We start from the raw sequence: 6,000 nt of genomic DNA on the forward strand, positions 1-6,000 counted from the left end.
TGTATATATATTTACAATGTGTGTATATATACACATAAGTTTACACACACACACAATGTAAATGGGAGGTAATCTCATAGAGAAGGGAGTGAAAGATCCTGGGAATGTCCTTTTTGACCATCCTGTGGGTAGATGGGATTAGAAGGATTAAGCCAGAAGAGGCAACAACTCTTTTTTCTTTTTTAAAGTGAATAGCTTAGATTTCTATAATTAACCTATAAAGAGATGATTCACAAAATAGAGGACTCTGAACACAAATCCTTCCTTAGCTTGATAGGACCACAAGCCATGCTATCTAGTTTATTAATTTCCATCTTATAAGGAGAAGAGGAACAAGAATTTATATAATACTTATTATGTGCTAGACACTGTGCTAAGAACTTTACAAATAGTATCTCATTTGATCCTTCCAACAGTCCTGGGAGGTATTATGATCTTCATTTTGCAGTTCAGGAAGTTAAAGTTAAATGACTTGCCCAGGGTCACCCAGCTAGTAAGTGCCTCAGGATGGATTTGAACTCAAGTCTTCCTGATTCCAGATCCAGTGCTTCATTCACTGTGCTACCTTATAAATATTTGCTGAATGCATTAATAAGATAACAGATGAAAGAAATTCAGACAATTTCAAAGGACTATGCAAATATAATGGTTTCAAATTTATATAGTATGCCACAATTTGCTTTTTTAGAACACTTGCAAACACCAAGACTGATCCGATGAAACAACAGCCTTATGAGATATGTAATGTAAGTCCTGTTAGCCCCATTTTAGAGATGATAAAACTGAGATTCAGAGATATTGTCTATACTCTATAATCACTGTACTAGTTAGTGTTGGAGCTGGGGCAAGACTTTATCTTCTGATGCCAAAATTCACTGTAAAGTTGGTGATGAACATTATGATGACGAACTTTTTATTTTTGGAGTCAATAGAAACAGGAAGACAGGCTGTACTTGGTGGCACAGTGGATTGAGCTATGAACGGGATCAGGAAGATCTGAATTCAAATCTGGCTTCAGACACTTATTAGCTGTGTGATCCTGGGCAAGTCACTTAACCTCTGTTTCCCCAGATAATAATAGCACCTCTCAGGGCTGTTGTGAGGATCACAAACTTAAAGTTCTATATAGAGGGTAATGATGATGATGATGATGAGGATGAGGATGAGGATGATGATGGTGATGATGATGATGGTGATGATGATGATGATGTGAGTCCCGAGAGTAACAAGGATGCTTATACCAGGAGTTTTATAATTCTTGACTTCTCAATTTGCCAGTTACTGGTACAGAAAGGGAAAGAAAAGGAAAGAAACTGAAGTAATCATCAGGCACAGTTCTCTTCTCTCCTCCTTTTCATTCATGTCACATAAGTAGATCAAAGAGGACCATATGCAAAGAAATGAGGAATCAAAGTCTGGGCCATCCTCTTTCCTATCTAGATATGAGAAGTTATAGAATAGATTTGACTGTGGACAATGTATTGTGGAGAAACAACCTTCAGCCTTTTCTGCTTGTGTTTTTTCTCTATTTTTTTTTGTTTGTTTAGTTTCTCCAACAGAGAATGATATCCCCAGACAAGAGGAAATCAGTAAAGAATTCAATTCAAATTTGGTTTTGGATTTTAACCCGGAATTTGTTGAGGAATCAAGTGAAGAACCCTTTGAAGGAGACTCCATTGGGAATGCCAGTAAGAAAAACACAGAAAATACAGCCCCAAAACTCGATGAAGAACTGCAGTGGAAATCCAGAGAGGATGCAACCTGGGGGAATAGTATGGATTACAACTGGGAATATAATGAAGATATTACCTGGGAATCCAGTGGACAGTCAAATGAAGAATTCAGTAAGGAGGCAACTAGTAAGTATTTTTGTCTTTTAGAAATTTTAGAAATTTAGAGTGTTGTGACTGAGGACTTTGTTCTAGGGCACCCACAAGGGGGTGGCAGGATTCCTTCGTTGTTCTTCTCTGATCCTATGTAGTTCTGGTGCCCTACCCAACCCCAACCTGTATTGGGTCCCATCCCCATGGTGTCCTTCTCCCGATACTTCTCCCTTTCCCCCTACCATGCCCCCATTTCCTACTTCTACTTCCCCCTACATTGTCAGCTGTTTCATGGGAACACACACAAAACTTTCTAGAGAAAAAAAAAAACTTTCTAATTCCCTCCCTTGAGGGCAGGTCTCCAGGACAAATATCCCACATTCTCTACTTTCCTTATTTTCTATTCTCTACTAAAGCCTCAAGTCACTCCCCCCAACCCCCCATAGCTTTGTGTCAGGACTGAGATTTGAGATCTCCTGTACCCCTTGAACTTTATTTGTCAGGACTCCAGTTTTGCCTTTATTTAGGTTCTCCCTAAGCAGTTAGACTATATCTCCAGTTTATTCAGGTCAAAGTTAATGGAGAAAAGTAGTTCAAATGCTAGGCAAGAGCAATCCAGAGTTCCAGAGTTCTGATTTCTGATTGAGGAGTTCATATTAGAATGAATTAGTTATCAAGTCCTGTTGTTATCCAGTTATCAAGTCCTCTTCTCTATTCCCACCCCCACTATCTGGGTTAGGTTTACAATAACTTATGGCCAAGGTCTTCCTGATTTCATTTCTCCCTTTTCTCTCATTTGTCATTCCTTCCAATATTTCTGCCAAACTAATCTTTATGCATAGATTAGGTTATATCACTCATTTGTTTAAAACAACAGCAAACTTAACTGACTCCCTGTTGCCTGCTGGATGAACTTCAAACACCTTTTCCTAGCATTACAAGCTATCACAAGCTGGTGCCAAATTGAAATATTTTTTGCCTCACACTCCCAATCCCCAACAAGCTCTCGTTTCTCTGCCTTTGCTTAAACTATTCCCTGTGTCTTCTTGAGCTTTTGATTTCCCACCTGATCTTTTCAGCTCACACTTAGAGGAAAAGTGTAGTAAAGTGGAAAATGCTTTGGTCTTGGAGCCAGGAGACAGGGCTTTGAGTTCCACCTTTGTCACTTAATAGCAGTTAGACCTAGGAACCTCCCCAAAAGTCCTGTTCTAATGTCTTACTGTGGTATGGAGGTGATCTTGGGTTTTTGAAGGCCATGCCAACTGAATGGAAGCTCTGTAAAGTTATGACATATTAAAATGGTTCCATGCTTCCAGAGACAAACTATATTTGTTTCTCACAAAACAGCTAGGTGGCTCAGAGCACTGGGCCTGGAGAGAGGAAGGCCTATCTGGATGACACTGGGCAAGTCGCTTAACTCGTCTGCCTCAGTTTCTTCATCTGTAAAATGGGGACAATAATAGCTGCTACTTCCCAGGGTTGTTATGTGGATCAAATGAAATAATAATTATCAAGTGTTGAGTACAAGGCCTGAAACATAGTATGTACTCTATAGATGTTAGCTATTATTATTATTATTAATTATTTGGAGGCTGGTCCTCAGGTAGTATTGGCAGCTAGGTGGTAAAGTAGAGAGACTACTGGGCCTGAAGTCAGGAAGACCTGAGTTCAAAAATGAACTTAAACATATATTAGCTGTGTGACCCTGGGCAAGTCACTTAATCCCTGTTTGTTTCCGTTTCCTCAGCTGTAAAATTGGGATGCTGATAGCACCTATGTCACAGAGTTGTTGTGAGGATCGTATAAGATAATATTTGTAAACTGTTTAGCTCAGTGCGTGGTTCACATCAACACTTTTTCCCTTCCCTCTCTTCTTCCTGATGGGTCTTTTGCTCATAGCAAAGAAAAATGCAAAATGGCCCCTTGTCCTGTTTGGTTCTTTTCTATTTGTAGTAATGGTTGCAGGGCCACCCTGCAACCAGGATGGAGAATGCAAACAGTTGCACCAGTTTTAAAGCATCTAGAAACATTAACGATGATGAAGACCCAAATTGTCACTTGATTTCTGTATACTTTATCTAGAAAATCAGAGTATTAGACTTTACTATTACTGAATATTAGAAAATGGCTGATTGACTTACTAACTTGGTTATATTTTAAATGCTGACTCCTTCATGAACCCTTTCCTACCTTGATTACCAGCTTGAAACTTACATATCACATCTCTAAGATTATGCCCTGTATAGAAAGCTGATTTGCATTACTAGAGGGTGCTTCCTTCCAGGGGTTTCTTATACCAATAAAATCATAGATCTGGACCAATGAATTTAAAAGTATTATTGCATATTAGTTACTGATTCTTGTCTCATCCCCTCTCTTGATTGCAAGTTCCATGAGGATAAGTATTATGAACTTTGCCAGGAGTCATGTAAACTTGATCTTTCTTCTCTAAGGGCATAGGATAGTGCTCTGCCCAGGGAAGGCACTTTAAAATAATTGTTGTATTGAACAGGAAAAAGAACGGATTCCAGTCTTGTTCAGTGATTAATAGCAACAGATGTGTATTATAAACAATTTTTAGATAACTGAAGAATTAAATAAAAAGTAGTTTGAGCTTCAGCTATGCAAAGAAACACATTGCATGAGAAATCAGTTTAGCCCCTGTTATCATTACAATGAATATAGACTCCTTCCAACTCAAGGTAGAGGACTGACTATAATTTGCCCTTTGTAAATGAGACATTCATTCTGCATCCATTTGTTCATTCATTCGTTGGTTCACCTAAAAAAGTAATTTAATTCAGCAAGTATTGACTAAGCACCTACTATGTTCAATGCATTGTATAAGGCTTGGGATACAAAGCTCAAATAACTCAGTCTCTGCTTTCAAAGGGCAGTGGTTAAGACAAATACACATATGTATATGATAAAATACCATGTGTATACACATGTGTATATATGTGCATAAATACATATGTATGTACATAGAAGCCATCTGTTCTGAGAGAGTTAAGAGAGAGATCCGTACTAGCTGATGGAAATAGGGAGAGGCTTCCTGGAATAAATGGCACCTGGGCTGGGTCTAGACAGAAGAAAAGAATTTCAGTAGGTATATTGAGTAGGGAGATCGCTCTGGCAATACTGGTGATACTGGAGAATAGTATGTAAGCGGGGAAAGGGCAGGATTAAGTGTAAGAGAAGATTTGATTCAGCTTGTTTGGAACACAGGGTAAATGAAAAGGGTTGCAATAAAATTAAAAAGTTGGAGTTAGATTGCCTAGGACCTCAAATGTCAACTTAAGGAGATTTTAATATATCTAGGAAGCATTTGACAAATAATTGTTGTCTCCGCTCTATATAACAAACCTGTGCTATGAACTGTGGGGGATACAGTGGGGAATAACATTGGTGCACAGTAAGAATATAAGATCTTTCTTTTCCATAACAAGTGACAGAGGGAACAGCTATTGCCTCTTTTTGTGTTTACTATTCTAGATGATTCCATCGTTGGGATGACAATGGTCAACACAACAGTGAGATCTGTAAGTTGATTTCATTTTTTGGGGGGTGGGGGTTGCTGATTCTTTTAAATATAACTTTACTTGCACTTTTCACTTTCAGAACTCTCTGACCCATACCAGATCTCATGTTTTTTTGTCTAAAGGACCTTAGAAAGTCAATCACTGGGAATTTCCACGTCTTTCCTTGCACAGGGATTGGAATTCTGATGACATGCTTAACAAATGACATCTCCCCAGGGCAGCAGTTGGTATCACCTTGAAGCTCTAGGCTTATTAGACATCAGGATATAAGCTTCCTGAAGCATGGTTGCCCTAATTCCAGTACCTGTTCCTATTCTGCAGTTAGATGGGAAAGATTAGATACATTCCCTGAAAATGGGAGCATGGTCCTGGCTCTGATACTTAATTGTCTTGTGAATCAGGGCAAGTCATTCAAACCTCTCTGGGTTTAAGTATTTCCATCTATACAATGAGGATAATAATAACAATTCATACCTCTACAGCACTTTAAGGTAGTGTAGGGCTTCTTATCCCCTTTTCACAGATGAGATAACTGAGTCTCTGTGGAATTTAACTGCTCAGAGGTGGCTTTCTTTGCTTATGGACATAAATCTGAGATCTGATGTAGAATTCCTGCTAATACTAATACTAATACA

Source organism: Notamacropus eugenii, chromosome 3, assembly GCF_028372415.1.
Source record: "Notamacropus eugenii isolate mMacEug1 chromosome 3, mMacEug1.pri_v2, whole genome shotgun sequence".
In the NCBI taxonomy this organism is placed as follows: Eukaryota; Metazoa; Chordata; class Mammalia; order Diprotodontia; family Macropodidae; genus Notamacropus; species Notamacropus eugenii.